A 27888-nucleotide genomic window follows, 5' to 3' on the forward strand; every position below is an offset into this window, starting at 1 on the left:
CTTTCGCGTTTTTCACATACTTGTTGAACAGATCCTGGGTTTTTTCTGGTTTGGATCACGTAGTAGTGTGGTACCACACTGAAACAGTCCATTAAACCCGGTTTGGATCAATATTTTAGAGGATAACGCATGTTAGGTCTAGGTTAGGTCTGGGATTTTCACTCATCAGACTCATACTTTCGCATTCTTCAGATACTTTTTGAACGGATCCTGGGTTTTTACTGGTTTGGATCACGTAGTAATGTGGTACCACACTGAAACATTCAATTAAACCTGGTCTTGATAAATATTTTAGAGGATGACGCATGTTAGGTCTGGGTTAGCCCTGGGATTTTCACTCATCAGACTCATACTTTCGCATATTTCTCATACTTCATGGCTAGACCCTGCGCTGTTTCTGGATTGTATCACGTAGTAATGTGGTACCACGCTGAAACAGTCAATTAAACCTGATTTCGATCAATATTTTAGAGGATAACGCATGTTAGGCCTGGGATAGGTCTGGGATTCGCCCTCATCAGGCTCATACTTTCGCGTTTTTCACATAGTTGTTGAACAGATTCTGGGTTTTTTTCTGGTTTGGATCACGTAGCAATGTGGTACCACACTGAGACCGTCAATTAAACCTGGTTTCGATCAATATTTTAGAGAATAATTCATGTTAGGTCTAGGTTAGGTCTGGGATTTGCTCTCATCAGGCTCATTCTTTCGCATTCTTCACATACTTGTTGAACGGATCCTGGGTTTTTACTGGTTAGGATCACGTAGGAATGTGGTACCACACTGAAACATTCAATTATACCTGGCCTTGATAAATATTTTAGAGGATAACGCATGTTAGCTCTGGGATAGGTCTGGGATTTGCCCTCATCAGACTCATACTTTCGCGTTTTTCACATACTTGTTGAACAGATCCTGGGTTTTTTCTGGTTTGGATCACGTAGTAGTGTGGTACCACACTGAAACAGTCCATTAAACCTGGTTTGGATCAATATTTTAGAGGATAACGCATGTTAGGTCTAGGTTAGGTCTGGGATTTTCACTCATCAGACTCATACTTTCGCATTCTTCAGATACTTTTTGAACGGATCCTGGGTTTTTACTGGTTTGGATCACGTAGTAATGTGGTACCACACTGAAACATTCAATTAAACCTGGTCTTGATAAATATTTTAGAGGATGACGCATGTTAGGTCTGGGTTAGGTCTAGGATTTGCCCCCATCGGGCTCATACTTTCGCATATTGCTCATACTTCATGGCTGGATGCTGGGCTATTTCTGGATTGGATCACGTAGTAATGTGGTACCACACTGAAACAGTCAATTAAACCTGGTTTTGATCAATATTTTAGAGAACAATTCATGTTAGGTCTACGTTAGGTCTGGGATTTGCCCTCATCAGGGTCATACTTCCGCAGTTCTAACATACATGTTGACCTGATCGAGGGTTTTTTCTGCTTTGGATCACGTAGTAAAGTGGTACCACACTAAAACAGTCAATTAAACCTGGTTTCGATCAATATTTTAGGGGATAACGAAAGTTATGTCTAGTTTAGGCCTGGGATTAGCCCTCATCAGACTCATACTTTCGCACACTACACATACTCGTTGACAAGATCCTGGGTTTTTTTCTTGTTTGGATCACGTAATAATGTGGTACCACACTGAAACAGTCGACTAAACCTGGTTTCGATTAATATTTTTGAGGATAACGCATGTTAGGTCTGGGTTAGGTCTAGGATTTGCCCCCATCAGGCTCATACTTTCGCATATTTCTCATACTTCATGGCTGGATCCTGGGCTATTTCTGGATTGCATCACGTAGTAATGTGGTACCACACTGAAACAGTCGATTAAACCTGGTTTCGATTAATATTTTTGAGGATAACGCATGTTAGGTCTGGGATAGGTCTGGGATTTGCTCTCATCAGGCTCATACTTTCGCAGTTTTAACATGCATGTTGACCTGATCGAGGGTTTTTTCTGCGTTGGATCACGTAGTAAAGTGGTACCACACTAAAACAGTCAATTAAACCTGGTTTCTATCAATATTTTAGAGGGTAACGAAAGTTATGTCTAGTTTAGGCCTGGGATTTGCCCTCATCAGACCCATACTTTCGCATACATCACATACTTGTTGAACAGATCCTGGGTTTTTTTCTGGTTTGGATCACGTAGTAATGTGGTACCACACTGAAACAGTCGATTAAACCTGGTTTCGATCAATATTTTTGAGGATAACGCATGTTAGGTCTAGGTAAGGCCGAGGATTTTCACTCATCAGACTCATACTTTCACATTCTTCACATACTTGTTGAACGGATCCTGGGTTTTTACTGGTTTGGATCACGTAGTAATGTGGTGCCACACTGAAACAGTCAATTAAACCTGGTTTCGATCACTATTTTAGAGAATAATTCATGTTAGGTCTAGGTTAGGTCTGGAATTAGCCCTCATCAGACTCATACTTTCGCACACTTCACATACTCGTTGACAAGATCCTGGGTTTTTTTCTTGTTTGGATCACGTAATAATGTGGTACCACACTGAAACAGTCGATTAAACCTGGTTTCGATTAATATTTTTGAGGATAACGCATGTTAGGTCTGGAATAGGTATGGGATTCGCCCTCATCAGGCTCATACTTTCGCATATTTCTCATACTTGATGGCTAGATCCTGGGCTTTTTCTGGATTGCATCACGTAGTAATGAAGTACAACACTGAAACAGTCAATTAAACCTGGTTTCCATCAATATCTTAGAGGACAACGCAAGTTAGGTCTGGGATAGGTCTGGGATTTGCCCTCATCAGGCTCATACTTTCGCGTTTTTCACATACTTGTTGAACAGATCCTGGGTTTTTTCTGGTTTGGATCACGTAGTAGTGTGGTACCACACTAAAACAGTCAATTAAACCTGGTTTCGATTAATATTTTAGGGGATAACGAAAGTTATGTCTAGTTTAGGCCTGGGATTAGCCCTCATCAGACTCATACTTTCGCACACTACGCATACTCGTTGACAAGATCCTGGGTTTTTTTCTTGTTTGGATCACGTAATAATGTGGTACCACACTGAAACAGTCGATTAAACCTGGTTTCGATTAATATTTTTGAGGATAACGCATGATAGGTCTGGGTTAGGTCTAGGATTTGCCCCCATCAGGCTCATACTTTCGCATATTTCTCATACTTCATGGCTGGATCCTGGGCTATTTCTGGATTGCATCACGTAGTAATGTGGTACCACACTGAAACAGTCGATTAAACCTGGTTTCGATCAATATTTTTGAGGATAACGCATGTTAGGTCTAGGTTAGGCTGAGGATTTTCACTCATCAGACTCATACTTTCGCATTCTTCACATACTTGTTGAACGGATCCTGGGTTTTTTTGGTTTGGATCACGTAGTAGTGTGGTACCACACTGAAACAGTCCATTAAACCTGGTTTGGATCAATATTTTAGAGGATAACGCATGTTATGTCTAGGTTAGGTCTGGGATTTTCACTCATCAGACTCATATTTTCGCATTCTTCACATACTTTTTGAACGGATCCTGGGTTTTTTCAGGTTTGGATCACGTAGTAATGTGGGACCACACTGAAACAATCAATTAAACCTGGTATTGATAATTATTTTAGAGGATAACGCATGTTAGGTCTGGGATAGGTCTGGGATTTTCACTCATCAGACTCATACTTTCGCATTCTTCACATACTTGTTGAACGGATCCTGGGTTATTCTGGTTTGCATCACGTAGTAATGTGGGACCACACTGAAACAATCAATTAAACCTGGTCTTGATAAATATTTTAGAGGATAACGCATGTTTGGTCTGGGTTAGGTCTAGGATTTGCCCTCGTCAGGCTCATACTTTCGCATATTTCTCATACTTCATGGCTACATCCTGGGCTATTTCTGGATTGGATCACGAAGTAATGTGGTACCACACTGAAACAGACGATTAAACCAGGTTTCGATCAAAATTTTTGTGGATAACGCATGTTAGGTCTAGGTTAGGCCGGGGTTCTTCACTCATCACACTCATACTTTCACATTCTTCACATACTTGTTGAACGGATCCTGGGTTTTTACTGGTTTGGATCACGTAGTAATGAAGTGCAACACTGAAACAGTCAATTAAACCTGGTCTTGAAAAATATTTTAGAGGATAACGCAAGTTAGGTTTGGGTTAGGTCTGGGATTTGCCCTCATCAGGCTCATACTTTCGCATATTTCTCATACTTCATGGCTAGATCCTGGGCTGTTTCTGGATTGTATCACGTAGTAATGTGGGACCACACTGAAACAATCAATTAAACCTGGTCTTGATAAATATTATAGAGGATAATGCATGTAAGGTCTGGGATAGGTCTGGGATTTGCCCTCATCAGACTCATACTTTCGCACACTTCACATACTCGTTGAACAGATCCCGGGTTATTTTCTGGTTTGGATCACATAGTAATGTGGTACCACACTGAAACAGACGATTAAACCAGGTTTCGATCAATATTTTCGAGGATAACGCATGGTCTAGGTTAGGCCGGGGATTTTCACTCATCACACTCATACTTTCACATTCTTCACATACTTGTTGAACGGATCCTGGGTTTTTACTGGTTTCGATCACGTAGTAATGAAGTGCAACACTGAAACAGTCAATTAAACCTGGTTTCCATCAATATTTTAGAGGACAACGCATGTTGGGTCTAGGTGAGGCCTGGGATTTGCCCACATCAGGGTCATACTTTCGCAGTTTTAACATACATGTTGACCTGATCGAGGGTTTTTACTGGTTTGGATCACGTACTAATGTGGTACCACACTGAAACAGTCGATCAAACCTGGTTTCCATCAATATTTTTGAGGATAACGCATGTTAGGTCTAGGTTAGGCCGAGGATTTTCACTCATCAAACTCATACTTTCGCATTCTCCACATACTTGTTGAACGGATCCTGGGTTTTTACTGGTTTGGATCACGTAGTAATGTGGTACCACACTGAAACATTCAATTAAACCTGGTCTTGAAAAATATTTTAGAGGATAACGCAAGTTAGGTTTGGGTTAGGTCTGGGATTTGCCCTCATCAGGCTCATACTTTCGCATATTTCTCATACTTCATGGCTAGATCCTGGGCTGTTTCTGGATTGTATCACGTAGTAATGTGGGACCACACTGAAACAATCAATTAAACCTGGTCTTGATAAATATTATAGAGGATAATGCATGTAAGGTCTGGGATAGGTCTGGGATTTGCCCTCATCAGACTCATACTTTCGCACACTTCACATACTCGTTGAACAGATCCCGGGTTATTTTCTGGTTTGGATCACATAGTAATGTGGTACCACACTGAAACATTCAATTAAACCTGGTCTTGATAAATATTTTAGAGGATAACGCATGTTAGGTCTGGGATAGGTCTGGGATTTTCACTCGTCAGACTCATACTTTCGCATTCTTCACATACTTGTTGAACGGATCCTGGGTTATTCTGGTTTGGATCACGTAGTAATGTGGGACCACACTGAAACAATCAATTAAACCTGGTCTTGATAAATATTTTAGAGGATAACGCATGTTTGGTCTAGGTTAGGTCTAGGATTTGCCCTCGTCAGGCTCATACTTTCGCATATTTCTCATACTTCATGGCTGGATCCTGGGCTATTTCTGGATTGCGTCACGTAGTAATGTGGTACCACACTGAAACAGTCGATTAAACCAGGTTTCGATCAATATTTTTGAGGATAACGCAAGTTACGTCTGGGATACTACTGGGATTTGCCCTCATCAGGCTCATACTTTCGCGTTTTTCACATACTTGTTGAACAGATCCTGGGTTTTTTCCGGTTTGGGTTACGTAGTAGTGTGGTACCACACTGAAACAGTCGATTAAACCTGGTTTCGATCAATATTTTTGAGGATAACGCATGTTAGGTCTAGGTTAGGCCGGGGATTTTCACTCATCAGACTCATACTTTCGCACACTACACATACTCGTTGACAAGATCCTGGGTTTTTTTCTTGTTTGGATCACGTAATAATGTGGTACCACACTGAAACAGTCGATTAAACCTGGTTTCGATTAATATTTTTGAGGATAACGCATGTTAGGTCTGGGTTAGGTCTAGGATTTGCCCCCATCAGGCTCATACTTTCGCATATTTCTCATACTTCATGGCTGGATCCTGGGCTATTTCTGGATTGCATCACGTAGTAATGTGGTACCACACTGAAACAGTCGATTAAACCTGGTTTCGATCAATATTTTTGAGGATAACGCATGTTAGGTCTGGGATAGGTCTGGGATTAGCCCTCATCAGACTCATACTTTCGCACACTTCACATACTCGTTGACAAGATCCTGGGTTTTTTTCTGGTTTGGATCACGTAGTAATGTGGTACCACACTGAAACAGTCGATTAAACCTGGTTTCGATTAATATTTTTGAGGATAACGCATGTTAGGTGTGGGATAGGTCTGGGATTTGCCCTCATCAGGCTCATACTTTCGCAGTTTTAACATGCATGTTGATCTGATCGAGGGTTTTTTCTGCGTTGGATCACGTAGTAAAGTGGTACCACACTAAAACAGTTAATTAAACCTGGTTTCGATCAATATTTTAGAGGATAACGAAAGTTATGTCTAGTTTAGGCCTGGGATTTGCCCTCATCAGACCCATACTTTCGCATACTTCACATACTTGTTGAACAGATCCTGGGTTTTTTTCTGGTTTGGATCACGTAGTAATGTGGTACCACACTGAAACAGTCGATTAAACCTGGTTTCGATCAATATTTTTGAGGATAACGCATGTTAGGTCTAGGTTAGGCCGAGGATTTTCACTCATCAGACTCATACTTTCGCATTCTTCACATACTTGTTGAACGGATCCTGGGTTTTTACTGGTTTGGATCACGTAGTAATGTGGTGCCAGACTGAAACAGTCAATTAAACCTGGTTTCGATCAATATTTTAGAGAATAATTCAGGTTAGGTCTAGGTTAGGTCTGGAATTAGCCCTCATCAGACTCATACTTTCGCACACTTCACATACTCGTTGACAAGATCCTGGGTTTTTTTCTTGTTTGGATCACGTAATAATGTGGTACCACACTGAAACAGTCGCTTAAACCTGGTTTCGATTAATATTTTTGAGGATAACGCATGTTAGGTCTGGGATAGGTCTGGGATTCGCCCTCATCAGGCTCATACTTTCGCATATTTCTCATACTTGATGGCTAGATCCTGGGCTTTTTCTGGATTGCATCACGTAGTAATGAAGTACAACACTGAAACAGTCAATTAAACCTGGTTTCCATCAATATCTTTGAGGACAACGCAAGTTAGGTCTGGGATAGGTCTGGGATTTGCCCTCATCAGGCTCATACTGTCGCGTTTTTCACATACTTGTTGAACAGATCCTGGGTTTTTTCTGGTTTGGATCACGTAGTAGTGTGGTACCACACTGAAACAGTCCATTAAACCCGGTTTGGATCAATATTTTAGAGGATAACGCATGTTAGGTCTAGGTTAGGTCTGGGATTTTCACTCATCAGACTCATACATTCGCATTCTTCAGATACTTTTTGAACGGATCCTGGGTTTTTACTGGTTTGGATCACGTAGTAATGTGGTACCACACTGAAACATTCAATTAAACCTGGTCTTGATAAATATTTTAGAGGATGACGCATGTTAGGTCTGGGTTAGCCCTGGGATTTTCACTCATCAGACTCATACTTTCGCATATTTCTCATACTTCATGGCTAGACCCTGCGCTGTTTCTGGATTGTATCACGTAGTAATGTGGTACCACGCTGAAACAGTCAATTAAACCTGATTTCGATCAATATTTTAGAGGATAACGCATGTTAGGCCTGGGATAGGTCTGGGATTCGCCCTCATCAGGCTCATACTTTCGCGTTTTTCACATAGTTGTTGAACAGATCCTGGGTTTTTTTCTGGTTTGGATCACGTAGCAATGTGGTACCACACTGAGACCGTCAATTAAACCTGGTTTCGATCAATATTTTAGAGAATAATTCATGTTAGGTCTAGGTTAGGTCTGGGATTTGCTCTCGTCAGGCTCATTCTTTCGCATTCTTCACATACTTGTTGAACGGATCCTGGGTTTTTACTGGTTAGGATCACGTAGGAATGTGGTACCACACTGAAACATTCAATTATACCTGGCCTTGATAATTATTTTAGAGGATAACGCATGTTAGCTCTGGGATAGGTCTGGGATTTGCCCTCATCAGACTCATACTTTCGAGTTTTTCACATACTTGTTGAACAGATCCTGGGTTTTTTCTGGTTTGGATCACGTAGTAGTGTGGTACCACACTGAAACAGTCCATTAAACCTGGTTTGGATCAATATTTTAGAGGATAACGCATGTTAGGTCTAGGTTAGGTCTGGGATTTTCACTCATCAGACTCATACTTTCGCATTCTTCAGATACTTTTTGAACGGATCCTGGGTTTTTACTGGTTTGGATCACGTAGTAATGTGGTACCACACTGAAACATTCAATTAAACCTGGTCTTGATAAATATTTTAGAGGATGACGCATGTTAGGTCTGGGTTAGGTCTAGGATTTGCCCCCATCGGGCTCATACTTTCGCATATTGCTCATACTTCATGGCTGGATCCTGGGCTATTTCTGGATTGGATCACGTAGTAATGTGGTACCACACTGAAACAGTCAATTAAACCTGGTTTTGATCAATATTTTAGAGAACAATTCATGTTAGGTCTACGTTAGGTCTGGGATTTGCCCTCATCAGGGTCATACTTCCGCAGTTCTAACATACATGTTGACCTGATCGAGGGTTTTTTCTGGATTGCATCACGTAGTAATGTGGTACCACACTGAAACAGTCGATTAAACCTGGTTTCGATTAATATTTTTGAGGATAACGCATGTTAGGTCTGGGATAGGTCTGGGATTTGCTCTCATCAGGCTCATACTTTCGCAGTTTTAACATGCATGTTGACCTGATCGAGGGTTTTTTCTGCGTTGGATCACGTAGTAAGGTGGTACCACACTAAAACAGTCAATTAAACCTGGTTTCTATCAATATTTTAGAGGGTAACGAAAGTTATGTCTAGTTTAGGCCTGGGATTTGCCCTCATCAGACCCATACTTTCGCATACTTCACATACTTGTTGAACAGATCCTGGGTTTTTTTCTGGTTTGGATCACGTAGTAATGTGGTACCACACTGAAACAGTCGATTAAACCTGGTTTCGATCAATATTTTTGAGGATAACGCATGTTAGGTCTAGGTTAGGCCGAGGATTTTCACTCATCAGACTCATACTTTCGCATTCTTCACATACTTGTTGAACGGATCCTGGGTTTTTACTGGTTTGGATCACGTAGTAATGTGGTGCCACACTGAAACAGTCAATTAAACCTGGTTTCGATCAATATTTTAGAGAATAATTCATGTTAGGTCTAGGTTAGGTCTGGAATTAGCCCTCATCAGACTCATACTTTCGCACACTTCACATACTCGTTGACAAGATCCTGGGTTTTTTTCTTGTTTGGATCACGTAATAATGTGGTACCACACTGAAACAGTCGATTAAACCTGGTTTCGATTAATATTTTTGAGGATAACGCATGTTAGGTCTGGGATAGGTATGGGATTCGCCCTCATCAGGCTCATACTTTCGCATATTTCTCATACTTGATGGCTAGATCCTGGGCTTTTTCTGGATTGCATCACGTAGTAGTGAAGTACAACACTGAAACAGTCAATTAAACCTGGTTTCCATCAATATCTTAGAGGACAACGCAAGTTAGGTCTGGGATAGGTCTGGGATTTGCCCTCATCAGGCTCATACTTTCGCGTTTTTCACATACTTGTTGAACAGATCCTGGGTTTTTTCAGGTTTGGATCACGTAGTAGTGTGGTACCACACTGAAACAGTCCATTAAACCCGGTTTGGATCAATATTTTAGAGGATAACGCATGTTAGGTCTAGGTTAGGTCTGGGATTTTCACTCATCAGACTCATACTTTCGCATTCTTCAGATACTTTTTGAACGGATCCTGGGTTTTTACTGGTTTGGATCACGTAGTAATGTGGTACCACACTGAAACATTCAATTAAACCTGGTCTTGATAAATATTTTAGAGGATGACGCATGTTAGGTCTGGGTTAGGTCTAGGATTTGCCCCCATCGGGCTCATACTTTCGCATATTTCTCATACTTCATGGCTGGATCCTGGGCTATTTCTGGGTTGGATCACATAGTAATGTGGTACCACAACTAAAACAGTCACTAAAACCTGGTTTCGATCACTATTTTAGAGGATAACGCAAGTTAGGTCTGGGATAGGTCTGGGATTAGCCCTCATCAGACTCATACTTTCGCACACTTCACATACTCGTTGAAAAGATCCTGGGTTTTTTTCTGGTTTGGATCACGTAGTAATGTGGTACCACACTGAAACAGTCGATTAAACCTGGTTTCGATTAATATTTTTGAGGATAACGCATGTTAGGTCTGGGATAGGTCTGGGATTTGCCCTCATCAGGCTCATACTTTCGCAGTTTTAACATGCATGTTGACCCGATCGAGGGTTTTTTCTGCGTTGGATCACGTAGTAAAGTGGTACCACACTAAAACAGTCAATTAATCCTGGTTTCGATCAATATTTTAGAGGATAACGAAAGTTAGGTCTAGTTTAGGCCTGGGATTTGCCCTCATCAGACCCATACTTTCGCATACTTCACATACTTGTTGAACAGATCCTGGGTTTTTTTCTGGTTTGGATCACGTAGTAATGTGGTACCACACTGAAACAGTCGATTAAACCTGGTTTCGATCAATATTTTTGAGGATAACGCATGTTAGGTCTAGGTTAGGCCGAGGATTTTCACTCATCAAACTCATACTTTCGCATTCTCCACATACTTGTTGAACGGATCCTGGGTTTTTACTGGTTTGGATCACGTAGTAATGTGGTACCACACTGAAACAGACGATTAAACCATGTTTCGATCAATATTTTCGAGGATAACGCATGTTAGGTCTGGGATAGGTCTGGGATTTTCACTCATCAGACTCATACTTTCGCATTCTTCACATACTTGTTGAACGGATCCTGGGTTATTCTGGTTTGGATCACGTAGTAATGTGGGACCACACTGAAACAATCAATTAAACCTGGTCTTGATAAATATTTTAGAGGATAACGCATGTTTGGTCTGGGTTGGGTCTAGGATTTGCCCTCGTCAGGCTCATACTTTCGCATATTTCTCATACTCCATGGCTACATCCTGGGCTATTTCTGGATTGGATCACGTAGTAATGTGGTACCACACTGAAACAGACGATTAAACCAAGTTTCGATCAATATTTTAGAGGATAACGCAAGTTAGGTTTGGGTTAGGTCTGGGATTTGCCCTCATCAGGCTCATACTTTCGCATATTTCTCATACTTCATGGCTAGATCCTGACCTGTTTCTGGATTGTATCACGTAGTAATGTGGGACCACACTGAAACAATCAATTAAACCTGGTCTTGATAAATATTATAGAGGATAATGCATGTAAGGTCTGGGATAGGTCTGCGATTTGCCCTCATCAGACTCATACTTTCGCACACTTCACATACTCGTTGAACAGATCCTGGGTTATTTTCTGGCTTGGATCACATAGTAATGTGGTACCACACTGAAACAGACGATTAAACCAGGTTTCGATCAATATTTTCGAGGATAACGCATGTTAGGTCTAGGTTAGGCCGGGGATTTTCACTCATCACACTCATACTTTCACATTCTTCACATACTTGTTGAACGGATCCTGGGTTTTTACTGGTTTGGATCACGTAGTAATGAAGTGCAACACTGAAACAGTCAATTAAACCTGGTTTCCATCAATATTTTAGAGGACAACGCATGTTAGGTCTAGGTTAGGCCTGGGATTTGCCCACATCAGGGTCATACTTTCGCAGTTTTAACATACATGTTGACCTGATCGAGGGTTTTTTCTGCTTTGGATCACGCAGTATAGTGGTACCACACTGAAACAGTCGATTAAACCTGGTTTCGATCAATAGTTTTGGGGATAACGCATGTTAGGTCTGGGATAGGTCTGGGATTTGCCCTCATCAGGCTCATACTTTCACATTCTTCACATACTTGTTGAACGGATCCTGGGTATTTACTGGTTTGGATCACGTAGTAATGAAGTGCAACACTGAAACAGTCAATTGACCCTGGTTTCCATCAATATTTTAGAGGACAACGCATGTTAGGTCTAGGTTAGGCCTGGGATTTGCCCACATCAGGGTCATACTTTCGCAGTTTTAACATACATGTTGACCTGATCGAGGGTTTTTTCTGCTTTGGATCACGCAGTAAAGTGGTACCACACTGAAACAGTCGATTAAACCTGGTTTCGATCAATATTTTTGAGGATAACGCATGTTAGGTCTGGGATAGGTCTGGGATTTGCCGTCATCAGGCTCATACTTTCACATTCTTCACATACTTGTTGAACGGATCCTGGGTTTTTACTGGTTTGGATCACGTAGTAATGAAGTGCAACACTGAAACAGTCAATTAAACCTGGTTTCCATCAATATTTTAGAGGACAACGCATGTTAGGTCTAGGTTAGGCCTGGGATTTGCCCTCATCAGACTCATACTTTCGCACACTTCACATACTTGTTGAACGTATCCTGGGTTTTTACTGGTTTGGATCACGTAGTAATGTGGTACCACACTGAAACATTCAATTAAACCTGGTCTTGATAAATATTTTAGAGGATAACGCATGTTAGGTTTGGGTTAGGTCTAGGATTTGCTCTCATCAGGCTCATACTTTCGCATATTTCTCATACTTCATGGCTAGATCCTGGGCTGTTTCTGGATTGTATCATGTAGTAATGTGGGACCACACTGAAACAATCAATTAAACCTGGTTTTGATCAATATTTTAGAGAACAATTCATGTTAGGTCTACGTTAGGTCTGGGATTTGCCCTCATCAGGGTCATACTTCCGCAGTTCTAACATACATGTTGACCTGATCGAGGGTTTTTTCTGCTTTGGATCACGTAGTAAAGTGGTACCACACTAAAACAGTCAATTAAACCTGGTTTCGATCAATATTTTAGGGGATAACGAAAGTTATGTCTAGTTTAGGCCTGGGATTAGCCCTCATCAGACTCATACTTTCGCACACTACACATACTCGTTGACAAGATCCTGGGTTTTTTTCTTGTTTGGATCACGTAATAATGTGGTACCACACTGAAACAGTCGATTAAACCTGGTTTCGATTAATATTTTTGAGGATAACGCATGTTAGGTCTGGGTTAGGTCTAGGATTTGCCCCCATCAGGCTCATACTTTCGCATATTTCTCATACTTCATAGCTGGATCCTGGGCTATTTCTGGATTGCATCACGTAGTAATGTGGTACCACACTGAAACAGTCGATTAAACCTGGTTTCGATTAATATTTTTGAGGATAACGCATGTTAGGTCTGGGATAGGTCTGGGATTTGCTCTCATCAGGCTCATACTTTCGCAGTTTTAACATGCATGTTGACCTGATCGAGGGTTTTTTCTGCGTTGGATCACGTAGTAAGGTGGTACCACACTAAAACAGTCAATTAAACCTGGTTTCTATCAATATTTTAGAGGGTAACGAAAGTTATGTCTAGTTTAGGCCTGGGATTTGCCCTCATCAGACCCATACTTTCGCATACTTCACATACTTGTTGAACAGATCCTGGGTTTTTTTCTGGTTTGGATCACGTAGTAATGTGGTACCACACTGAAACAGTCGATTAAACCTGGTTTCGATCAATATTTTTGAGGATAACGCATGTTAGGTCTAGGTTAGGCCGAGGATTTTCACTCATCAGACTCATACTTTCGCATTCTTCACATACTTGTTGAACGGATCCTGGGTTTTTACTGGTTTGGATCACGTAGTAATGTGGTGCCACACTGAAACAGTCAATTAAACCTGGTTTCGATCAATATTTTAGAGAATAATTCATGTTAGGTCTAGGTTAGGTCTGGAATTAGCCCTCATCAGACTCATACTTTCGCACACTTCACATACTCGTTGACAAGATCCTGGGTTTTTTTCTTGTTTGGATCACGTAATAATGTGGTACCACACTGAAACAGTCGATTAAACCTGGTTTCGATTAATATTTTTGAGGATAACGCATGTTAGGTCTGGGATAGGTATGGGATTCGCCCTCATCAGGCTCATACTTTCGCATATTTCTCATACTTGATGGCTAGATCCTGGGCTTTTTCTGGATTGCATCACGTAGTAGTGAAGTACAACACTGAAACAGTCAATTAAACCTGGTTTCCATCAATATCTTAGAGGACAACGCAAGTTAGGTCTGGGATAGGTCTGGGATTTGCCCTCATCAGGCTCATACTTTCGCGTTTTTCACATACTTGTTGAACAGATCCTGGGTTTTTTCAGGTTTGGATCACGTAGTAGTGTGGTACCACACTGAAACAGTCCATTAAACCCGGTTTGGATCAATATTTTAGAGGATAACGCATGTTAGGTCTAGGTTAGGTCTGGGATTTTCACTCATCAGACTCATACTTTCGCATTCTTCAGATACTTTTTGAACGGATCCTGGGTTTTTACTGGTTTGGATCACGTAGTAATGTGGTACCACACTGAAACATTCAATTAAACCTGGTCTTGATAAATATTTTAGAGGATGACGCATGTTAGGTCTGGGTTAGGTCTAGGATTTGCCCCCATCGGGCTCATACTTTCGCATATTTCTCATACTTCATGGCTGGATCCTGGGCTATTTCTGGGTTGGATCACATAGTAATGTGGTACCACAACTAAAACAGTCACTAAAACCTGGTTTCGATCACTATTTTAGAGGATAACGCAAGTTAGGTCTGGGATAGGTCTGGGATTAGCCCTCATCAGACTCATACTTTCGCACACTTCACATACTCGTTGAAAAGATCCTGGGTTTTTTTCTGGTTTGGATCACGTAGTAATGTGGTACCACACTGAAACAGTCGATTAAACCTGGTTTCGATTAATATTTTTGAGGATAACGCATGTTAGGTCTGGGATAGGTCTGGGATTTGCCCTCATCAGGCTCATACTTTCGCAGTTTTAACATGCATGTTGACCCGATCGAGGGTTTTTTCTGCGTTGGATCACGTAGTAAAGTGGTACCACACTAAAACAGTCAATTAATCCTGGTTTCGATCAATATTTTAGAGGATAACGAAAGTTAGGTCTAGTTTAGGCCTGGGATTTGCCCTAATCAGACCCATACTTTCGCATACTTCACATACTTGTTGAACAGATCCTGGGTTTTTTTCTGGTTTGGATCACGTAGTAATGTGGTACCACACTGAAACAGTCGATTAAACCTGGTTTCGATCAATATTTTTGAGGATAACGCATGTTAGGTCTAGGTTAGGCCGAGGATTTTCACTCATCAAACTCATACTTTCGCATTCTCCACATACTTGTTGAACGGATCCTGGGTTTTTACTGGTTTGGATCACGTAGTAATGTGGTACCACACTGAAACAGACGATTAAACCATGTTTCGATCAATATTTTCGAGGATAACGCATGTTAGGTCTGGGATAGGTCTGGGATTTTCACTCATCAGACTCATACTTTCGCATTCTTCACATACTTGTTGAACGGATCCTGGGTTATTCTGGTTTGGATCACGTAGTAATGTGGTACCACACTGAAACAATCAATTAAACCTGGTCTTGATAAATATTTTAGAGGATAACGCATGTTTGGTCTGGGTTGGGTCTAGGATTTGCCCTCGTCAGGCTCATACTTTCGCATATTTCTCATACTCCATGGCTACATCCTGGGCTATTTCTGGATTGGATCACGTAGTAATGTGGTACCACACTGAAACAGACGATTAAACCAAGTTTCGATCAATATTTTAGAGGATAACGCAAGTTAGGTTTGGGTTAGGTCTGGGATTTGCCCTCATCAGGCTCATACTTTCGCATATTTCTCATACTTCATGGCTAGATCCTGACCTGTTTCTGGATTGTATCACGTAGTAATGTGGGACCACACTGAAACAATCAATTAAACCTGGTCTTGATAAATATTATAGAGGATAATGCATGTAAGGTCTGGGATAGGTCTGCGATTTGCCCTCATCAGACTCATACTTTCGCACACTTCACATACTCGTTGAACAGATCCTGGGTTATTTTCTGGCTTGGATCACATAGTAATGTGGTACCACACTGAAACAGACGATTAAACCAGGTTTCGATCAATATTTTCGAGGATAACGCATGTTAGGTCTAGGTTAGGCCGGGGATTTTCACTCATCACACTCATACTTTCACATTCTTCACATACTTGTTGAACGGATCCTGGGTTTTTACTGGTTTGGATCACGTAGTAATGAAGTGCAACACTGAAACAGTCAATTAAACCTGGTTTCCATCAATATTTTAGAGGACAACGCATGTTAGGTCTAGGTTAGGCCTGGGATTTGCCCACATCAGGGTCATACTTTCGCAGTTTTAACATACATGTTGACCTGATCGAGGGTTTTTTCTGCTTTGGATCACGCAGTATAGTGGTACCACACTGAAACAGTCGATTAAACCTGGTTTCGATCAATAGTTTTGGGGATAACGCATGTTAGGTCTGGGATAGGTCTGGGATTTGCCCTCATCAGGCTCATACTTTCACATTCTTCACATACTTGTTGAACGGATCCTGGGTATTTACTGGTTTGGATCACGTAGTAATGAAGTGCAACACTGAAACAGTCAATTGACCCTGGTTTCCATCAATATTTTAGAGGACAACGCATGTTAGGTCTAGGTTAGGCCTGGGATTTGCCCACATCAGGGTCATACTTTCGCAGTTTTAACATACATGTTGACCTGATCGAGGGTTTTTTCTGCTTTGGATCACGCAGTAAAGTGGAACCACACTGAAACAGTCGATTAAACCTGGTTTCGATCAATATTTTTGAGGATAACGCATGTTAGGTCTGGGATAGGTCTGGGATTTGCCGTCATCAGGCTCATACTTTCACATTCTTCACATACTTGTTGAACGGATCCTGGGTTTTTACTGGTTTGGATCACGTAGTAATGAAGTGCAACACTGAAACAGTCAATTAAACCTGGTTTCCATCAATATTTTAGAGGACAACGCATGTTAGGTCTAGGTTAGGCCTGGGATTTGCCCTCATCAGACTCATACTTTCGCACACTTCACATACTTGTTGAACGTATCCTGGGTTTTTACTGGTTTGGATCACGTAGTAATGTGGTACCACACTGAAACATTCAATTAAACCTGGTCTTGATAAATATTTTAGAGGATAACGCATGTTAGGTTTGGGTTAGGTCTAGGATTTGCTCTCATCAGGCTCATACTTTCGCATATTTCTCATACTTCATGGCTAGATCCTGGGCTGTTTCTGGATTGTATCATGTAGTAATGTGGGACCACACTGAAACAATCAATTAAACCTGGTCTTGATAAATATTATAGAGGATAATGCATGTTAGGTCTAGGTTAGGCCTTGGATTTTCACACATCAGACTCATACTTTCGCATTCTTCACATACTTGTTGAACAGATACAGGGTTTTTTCTGGTTTGGTTCACGTAGTAATGTGGTACCACACTGGAACATTCAATTAAACCTGGTCTTGATAAATATTTTAGAGGATAACGCATGTTAGGTCTGGGATAGGTCTGCGATTTGCCCTCATCAGACTCATACTTTCGCACACTTCACATACTCGTTGAACAGATCCTGGGTTATTTTCTGGCTTGGATCACATAGTAATGTTGTACCACACTGAAACAGACGATTAAACCAGGTTTCGATCAATATTTTCGAGGATAACGCATGTTAGGTCTAGGTTAGGCCGGGGATTTTCACTCATCACACTCATACTTTCACATTCTTCACATACTTGTTGAACGGATCCTGGGTTTTTACTGGTTTGGATCACGTAGTAATGAAGTGCAACACTGAAACAGTCAATTAAACCTGGTTTCCATCAATATTTTAGAGGACAACGCATGTTAGGTCTAGGTTAGGCCTGGGATTTGCCCACATCAGGGTCATACTTTCGCAGTTTTAACATACATGTTGACCTGATCGAGGGTTTTTTCTGCTTTGGATCACGCAGTATAGTGGTACCACACTGAAACAGTCGATTAAACCTGGTTTCGATCAATAGTTTTGGGGATAACGCATGTTAGGTCTGGGATAGGCCTGGGATTTGCCCTCATCAGACTCATACTTTCGCACACTTCACATACTTGTTGAACGGATCCTGGGTTTTTACTGGTTTGGATCACGTAGTAATGTGGTACCACACTGAAACATTCAATTAAACCTGGTCTTGATAAATATTTTAGAGGATAACGCATGTTAGGTTTGGGTTAGGTCTAGGATTTGCCCCCATCAGGCTCATACTTTCGCATATTTCCCATACTTCATGGCTGGATCCTGGGCTATTTCTGGATTGGATCACGTAGAAATGTGGTACCACATTGAAACAGTCAATTAAACCTGGTTTTGATCAATATTTTAGAGAATAATTCATGTTAGGTCTAGGTTAGGTCTGGGATTTGCTCTCATCAGGCTCATTCTTTCGCATATTTCTCATACTTGATGGCTAGATCCTGGGCTTTTTCTGGTTTGGATCACGTAGTAGTGTGGTACCACACTGAAACAGTCCATTAAACCTGGTTTGGATCAATATTTTAGAGGATAACGCATGTTAGGTCTAGGTTAGGTCTGGGATTTTCACTCATCAGACTCATACTTTCGCATTCTTCAGACACTTTTTGAACGGATCCTTGGTTTTTACTGGTTTGGATCACGTAGTAATGTGGTACCACACTGAAACATTCTATTAAACCTGGTCTTGATAAATATTTTAGAGGATGACGCATGTTAGGTCTGGGTTAGGTCTAGGATTTGCCCCCATCAGGCTCATACTTTCGCATATTTCTCATACTTCATGGCTGGATCCTGGGCTATTTCTGGATTGGGTCACGTAGTAATGTGGTACATCACTGAAACAATCAATTAAACCTGGTCATGATAAATATTTTAGAGAATAATTCAAGTTAGGTCTAGGTTAGGTCTGGGATTTGCTCTCATCAGGCTCATACTTTCGCATATTTCTCATACTTCATGGCTGGATCCTGGGCTATTTCTGGATTGGATCACGTAGTAATGTGGTACCACACTGAAACAGTCAATTAAACCTGGTTTTGATCAATATTTTAGAGAACAATTCATGTTAGGTCTACGTTAGGTCTGGGATTTGCCCTCATCAGGGTCATACTTCCGCAGTTTAAACATACATGTTGACCTGATCGAGGGTTTTTTCTGCTTTGGATCACGTAGTAAAGTGGTACCACACTAAAACAGTCAATTAAACCTGGTTTCGATCAATATTTTAGAGGATAACGAAAGTTATATCTAGTTTAGGCCTGGGATTAGCCCTCATCAGACTCATACTTTCGCACACTACACATACTCGTTGACAAGATCCTGGGTTTTTTTCTTGTTTGGATCACGTAATAATGTGGTACCACACTGAAACAGTCGATTAAACCTGGTCTTGATAAATATTTTAGAGGATGACGCATGTTAGGTCTGGGTTAGGTCTAGGATTTGCCCCCATCAGGCTCATACTTTCGCATATTTCTCATACTTCATGGCTGGATCCTGGGCTATTTCTGGATTGGATCACGTAGTAATGTGGTACCGCACTGAAACAGTCAATTAAACCTGGTCGCGATAAATATTTTAGAGGACAATGCATCTTAGGTCTGGGATAGGTCGGGGATTTGCCCTCATCAGACTCATACTTTCGCACACTTCACTTACTCGTTGAACAGATCATGGGTTATTTTCTGGTTTGGATCACATAGTAATGTGGTACCACACTGAAACAGACGATTAAACCAGGTTTCGATCAATATTTTTGAGGATAACGCATGTTAGGTCTAGGTTAGGCTGAGGATTTTCACTCATCAGACTCATACATTCGCATTCTTCACATACTTGTTGAACGGATCCTGGGTTTTTTCTAGTTTGGATCACGTAGTAGTGTGGTACCACACTGAAACAGTCCATTAAACCTGGTTTGGATCAATATTTTAGAGGATAACGCATGTTAGGTTTGGGTTAGGTCTAGGATTTGCCCTCATCAGGCTCATACTTTCGCATTCTTCACATACTTTTTGAACGGATCCTGGGTTTTTTCTGGTTTGGATCACGTAGTAATGTGGGACCACACTGAAACAATCAATTAAACCTGGTATTGATAATTATTTTAGAGGATAACGCATGTTAGGTCTGGGATAGGTCTGGGATTTGCCCTCATCAGACTCATACTTTCGCACACTTCACATACTCGTTGAACAGATCCTGGGTTTTTACTGGTTTGGATCACGTAGTAATGTGGTACCACACTGAAACAGTCAATTAAACCTGGTCGTGATAAATATTTTAGAGGACAATGCATCTTAGGTCTGGGATAGGTCGGGGATTTGCCCTCATCAGACTCATACTTTCGCACACTTCACATACTCGTTGAACAGATCCCGGGTTATTTTCTGGTTTGGATCACATAGTAATGTGGTACCACACTGAAACAGACGATTAAACCAGGTTTCGATCAATATTTTCGAGGATTACGCATGTTAGGTCTAGGTTAGGCCGGGGATTTTCACTCATCACACTCATACTTTCACATTCTTCACATACTTGTTGAACGGATCCTGGGTTTTTACTGGTTTGGATCACGTAGTAATGAAGTGCGACACTGAAACAGTCAATTAAACCTGGTTTCCATCAATATTTTAGAGGACAACGCATGTTAGGTCTAGGTTAGGCCTGGGATTTGCCGACATCAGGGTCATACTTTCGCAGTTTTAACATACATGTTGACATGATCGAGGGTTTTTTCTGCTTTGGATCACGCAGTAGAGTGGTACCACACTGAAACAGTCGATTAAACCTGGTTTCGATCAATAGTTTTGAGGATAACGCATGTTAGGTCTGGGTTAGGTCTGGGATTTGCCCTCATCAGGCTCATACTTTCACATTCTTCACATACTTGTTGAACGGATCCTGGGTTTTTACTGGTTTGGATCACGTAGTAATGAAGTGCAACACTGAAACAGTCAATTAAACCTGGTTTCCATCAATATTTTAGAGGACAACGCATGTTAGGTCTAGGTTAGGCCTGGGATTTGCCCTCATCAGGCTCATACTTTCACATTCTTCACATACTTGTTGAACGGATCCTGGGTTTTTACTGGTTTGGATCACGTAGTAATGAAGTGCAACACTGAAACAGTCAATAAAACCTGGTTTCCATCAATATTTTAGAGGACAACGCATGTTAGGTCTAGGTTAGGCCTGGGATTTGCCCTCATCAGACTCATACTTTCGCACACTTCACATACTCGTTGAACAGATCCTGGGTTTTTACTGGTTTGGATCACGTACTAATGTGGTACCACACTGAAACAGTCGATCAAACCTGGTTTCGATCAATATTTTTGAGGATAACGCATGTTAGGTCTAGGTTAGGCCGAGGATTTTCACTCATCAAACTCATACTTTCGCATTCTCCACATACTTGTTGAACGGATCCTGGGTTTTTACTGGTTTGGATCACGTAGTAATGTGGCACCACACTGAAACATTCAATTAAACCTGGTCTTGATAAATATTTTAGAGGATAACGCATGTTAGGTTTGGGTTAGGTCTAGGATTTGCCCTCATCAGGCTCATACTTTCGCATATTTCTCATACTTCATGGCTAGATCCTGGGCTGTTTCTGGATTGTATCATGTAGTAATGTGGGACCACACTGAAACAATCAATGAAACCTGGTCTTGATAAATATTATAGAGGATAATGCATGTTAGGTCTAGGTTAGGCCTGGGATTTTCACACATCAGACTCATACTTTCGCATTCTTCACATACTTGTTGAACAGATACAGGGTTTTTTCTGGTTTGGTTCACGTAGTAATGTGGTACCACACTGGAACATTCAATTAAACCTGGTCTTGATAAATATTTTAGAGGATAACGCATGTTAGGTCTGGGATAGGTCTGGGATTTTCACTCATCAGACTCATACTTTCGCATTCTTCACATACTTGTTGAACGGATCCTGGGTTATTCTGGTTTGGATCACGTAGTAATGTGGGACCACACTGAAACAATCAATTAAACCTGGTCTTGATAAATATTTTAGAGGATAACGCATCTTTGGTCTGGGTTAGGTCTAGGATTTGCCCTCATCAGGCTCATACTTTCGCGTTTTTCACATACTCGTTGAACAGATCCTGGGTTTTTTCCGGTTTGGGTCACGTAGTAGTGTGGTACCACACTGAAACAGTCGATTAAACCTGGTTTCGATCAATATTTTTGAGGATAACGCATGTTAGGTCTAGGTTAGGCCGGGGATTTTCACTCATCAGACTCTTGCTTTCGCACTCTTCACATACTTGTTGAACGGATCCTGGGTTTTTACAGGTTTGGATCGCGTAGTAATGTCGTACCACACTGAAACATTCAATTAAACCTGGTCTTGATAAATATTTTAGAGGATAACGCATGTTAGGTCTGGGTTAGGTCTAGGATTTGCCCCCATCAGGCTCATACTTTCGCATATTTCCCATACTTCATGGCTGGATCCTGGGCTATTTCTGGATTGGATCACGTAGAAATGTGATACCACATTGAAACAGTCAATTAAACCTGGTTTTCATCAATATTTTAGAGAATAATTCATGTTAGGTCTATGTTAGGTCTGGGATTTGCTCTCATCAGGCTCATTCTTTCGCATATTTCTCATACTTGATGGCTAAATCCTGGGCTTTTTCTGGTTTGGATCACGTAGTAGTGTGGTACCACACTGAAACAGAACATTAAACCTGGTTTGGATCAATGTTTTAGAGGATAACGCATGTTAGGTCTAGGTTAGGTCTGGGATTTTCACTCATCAGACTCATACTTTCGCATTCTTCAGACACTTTTTGAACGGATCCTGGGTTTTTACTGGTTTGGATCACGTAGTAATGTGGTACCACACTGAAACATTCTATTAAACCTGGTCTTGATAAATATTTTAGAGGATGACGCATGTTAGGTCTGGGTTAGGTCTAGGATTTGCCCCCATCAGGCTCATACTTTCGCATATTTCTCATACTTCATGGCTGGATCCTGGGCTATTTCTGGATTGGGTCACGTAGTAATGTGGTACATCACTGAAACAATCAATTAAACCTGGTCATGATAAATATTTTAGAGAATAATTCATGTTAGGTCTAGGTTAGGTCTGGGATTTGCTCTCATCAGGCTCATACTTTCGCATATTTCTCATACTTCATGGCTGGATCCTGGGCTATTTCTGGATTGGATAACGTAGTAATGTGGTACCACACTGAAACAGTCAATTAAACCTGGTTTTGATCAATATTTTAGAGAACAATTCATGTTAGGTCTACGTTAGGTCTGGGATTTGCCCTCATCAGGGTCATACTTCCGCAGTTTTAACATACAGGTTGACCTGATCGAGGGTTTTTTCTGCTTTGGATCAGGTAGTAAAGTGGTACCACACTAAAACAGTCAATTAAACCTGGTTTCGATCAATATTTTAGAGGATAACGAAAGTTATGTCTAGTTTAGGCCTGGGATTAGCCCTCATCAGACTCATACTTTAGCACACTACACATACTCGTTGACAAGATCCTGGGATTTTTTCTTGCTTGGATCACGTAATAATGTGGTACCACACTGAAACGGTCGATTAAACCTGGTTTCGATTAATATTTTTGAGGATAACGCATGTTAGGTCTAGGTTAGGTCTGGGATTTGCTCTCATCAGGCTCATACTTTCGCATATTTCTCATACTTCATGGCTGGATCCTGGGCTATTTCTGGATTGGATCACGTAGTAATGTGGTACCACACTGAAACAGTCGATTAAACCAGGTTTCGATCAATATTTTTGAGGATAACGCATGTTAGGTCTAGGTTAGGTCTGTGATTTTCACTCATCAGACTCATACTTTCGCATTCTTCACATACTTGTTGAACGGATCCTGGGTTTTTACTGGTTTGGATCACGTAGTAATGTGGTACCACACTGAAACATTCTATTAAACCTGGTCTTGATAAATATTTTAGAGGATGACGCATGTTAGGTCTGGGTTAGGTCTAGGATTTGCCCCCATCAGGCTCATACTTCCGCATATTTCTCATACTTCATGGCTGGATCCTGGGCTATTTCTGGATTGGATCACGTAGTAATGTGGTACCACACTGAAACAGTCGATTAAACCAGGTTTCGATCAATATTTTTGAGGATAACGCATCTTAGGTCTGGGATAGGTCGGGGATTTGCCCTCATCAGACTCATACTTTCGCACACTTCACTTACTCGTTGAACAGATCATGGGTTATTCTCTGGTTTGGTTCACATAGTAATGTGGTACCACCCTGAAACAGACGATTAAACCAGGTTTCGATCAATATTTTTGAGGATAACGCATGTTAGGTCTAGGTTAGGTCTGTGATTTTCACTCATCAGACTCATACTTTCGCATTCTTCACATACTTGTTGAACGGATCCTGGGTTTTTTCTGGTTTGGTTCACGTAGTAATGTGGTACCACACTGAAACATTCAAGTAAACCTGGTCTTGATAAATATTTTAAAGGATAACGCATGTTAGGTTTGGGTTAGGTCTAGGATTTGCCCTCATCAGGCTCATACTTTCGCATATTTCTCATACTTCATGGCTAGATCCTGGGCTGTTTCTGGATTGTATCACGTAGTAATGAGGTACCACGCTGAAACAGTCAATTAAACCTGGTTTCGTTCAATATTTTAGAAGATAACGCAAGTTAGGTCTGGGATAGGTCTGGGAGTTGCCCTCATCAGGCTCATACTTTCGCGTTTTTCACATACTTGTTGAACAGATCCTGGGTTTCTTCTGGTTTGGGTCACGTAGTAATGCGGTACCACACTGAAACAGTCGATTAAACCAGGTTTCGATCAATATTTTTGAGGATAACGCATGTTAGGTCTAGGTTAGGCCTGGGATTTTCACTCATCAGACACATACTTTCGCGTTTTTCACATACTTGTTGAACAGATCCAGGGTTGTTTTCTGGTTTGGATCACGTAGTAGTGTGGTACCGGTCTGAAACAGTCCATTAAACCTGGTTTGGATCAATATTTTATAGGATAACGCATGTTAGGTCTAGGTTAAGTCTGGGATTTTCACTCATCAGACTCATACTTTCGCATTCTTCACATACTTGTTGAACGGATCCTGGGTTTTTTTCTGGTTTGGATCACGTAGTAATGTGGCACCACACTGAAACAATCAATTAAACATGGTCTTGTTAAATATTTTAGAGGATAACGCATGTTAGGTCTGGGATAGGTCTGGGATTTGCCCTCATCGGACTCATACTTTCGCACACTTCACATACTCGTTGAACAGATCCTGGGTTATTTTCTGGTTTGGATCACATAGTAATGTGGTACCACACTGAAACAGTCGATTAAACCAGGTTTCGATCAATATTTTTGAGGATAACGCATGTTAGGTCTAGGTTAGGCCTGGGATTTTCACTCATCAGACTCATACTTTCGCATTCTTCACATACTTGTTGAACGGATCCTGGGTTTTTTCTGGTTTGGATCACGTAGTAATGTGGGACCACACTGAAACAATCAATTAAACCTGGTCTTGATAAATATTTTAGGGGACAACGTATGTTAGGTCTGGGTTAGGTGTAGGATTTGCCCTCATCAGGCTCATACTTTCGCATATTTCTCATACTTCATGGCTAGATCCTGGGCTAATTCTGGATTGGATCACGTAGTAATGTGGTACCACACTGAAACAGTCAATTAAACCTGGTTTCGCTCAATATATTAGAAGATAACGCATGTTAGGCCTAGGTTAGGCCTGGGATCTGCCCTCATCAGGTTCATATTTTCGCGTTCTTCACATACTTGTTGAACAGATCCCTGGCTTTTTCTGCTTTGGATCACATAGAAATGTGGTACCACACTGAAACAGTCGATTAAACGTGGTTTCGATCAATATTTTAGAGAATAATTCATGTTAGGTCTGGGTTAGGTCTGGGATATGCTCTCATCAGGCTCATTCTTTCGCATATTTCTCATACTTGATGGCTAGATCCTGCGCTTTTTCTGGATTGCATCACGTAGTAATGAAGTACAACACTGAAACAGTCGATTAAACCTGGTTTCCATCAATATCTTAGAGTACAACGCAAGTTAGGTCTTGGATAGGTCTGGGATTTGCCCTCATCAGGCTCATACTTTCGCGATTTTCACATACTTGTTGAACAGATCCTGGGTTTTTTCTGGTTTGGATCACGTAGTAGTGTGGTACCACACTGAAACAGTCCATTAAACCTGGTTTGGATCAATATTTTAGAGGATAACGCATGTTAGGTCTAGGTCAGGTCTGTGATTTTCACTCATCAGACTCATACTTTCGCATTCTTCACATACTTGTTGAACGGATCCTGGGTTTTTTCTGGTTTGGATCACGTAGTAATGTGGGACCACACTGAAACAATCAATTAAACCTGGTCTTGATAAATATTTTAGAGGATAACGCATGTTAGTTCTGGGATAGGTCTGGGATTTGCCCTCATCAGACTCATACTTTCGCACACTTCACATGCTCGTTGAACAGATCCTGGGTTATTTTCTGGTTTGGATCACATAGTAATGTGGTACCACACTGAAACAGACGATTAAACCAGGTTTCGATAAATATTTTTGAGGATAACGCATGTTAGGTCTAGGTTAGGCCGGGGTTTTTCACTCATCACACTCATACTTTCGCATTCTTCACATACTTGTTGAACAGATCCAGGGTTGTTTTCTGGTTTGGATCACGTAGTAGTGTGGTACCGGTCTGAAACAGGCCATTAAACCTGGTTTGGATCAATATTTTATAGGATAACGCATGTTAGGTCTAGGTTAAGTCTGGGATTTTCACTCATCAGACTCATACTTTCGCATTCTTCACATACTTGTTGAACGGATCCAGGGTTTTTTTCTGGTTTGGATCACGTAGTAATGTGGCACCACACTGAAACAATCAATTAAACATGGTCTTGTTAAATATTTTAGAGGATAACGCATGTTAGGTCTGGGATAGGTCTGGGATTTGCCCTCATCGGACTCATACTTTCGCACACTTCACATACTCGTTGAACAGATCCTGGGTTATTTTCTGGTTTGGATCACATAGTAATGTGGTACCACACTGAAACAGTCGATTAAACCAGGTTTCGATCAATATTTTTGAGGATAACGCATGTTAGGTCTAGGTTAGGTCTGTGATTTTCACTCATCAGACTCATACTTTCGCATACTTCACATACTTGTTGAACGGATCCTGGGTTTTTTCTGGTTTGGTTCACGTAGTAATGTGGTACCACACTGAAACATTCAAGTAAACCTGGTCTTGATAAATATTTTAAAGGATAACGCATGTTAGGTTTGGGTTAGGTCTAGGATTTGCCCTCATCAGGCTCATACTTTCGCATATTTCTCATACTTCATGGCTAGATCCTGGGCTGTTTCTGGATTGTATCACGTAGTAATGAGGTACCACGCTGAAACAGTCAATTAAACCTGATTTCGTTCAATATTTTAGAAGATAACGCAAGTTAGGTCTGGGATAGGTCTGGGAGTTGCCCTCATCAGGCTCATACTTTCGCGTTTTTCACATACTTGTTGAACAGATCCTGGGTTTCTTCTGGTTT

Source organism: Colletes latitarsis, unplaced genomic scaffold (genome assembly GCF_051014445.1).
Source record: "Colletes latitarsis isolate SP2378_abdomen unplaced genomic scaffold, iyColLati1 scaffold0013, whole genome shotgun sequence".
NCBI classification, from domain to species: domain Eukaryota; kingdom Metazoa; phylum Arthropoda; class Insecta; order Hymenoptera; family Colletidae; genus Colletes; species Colletes latitarsis.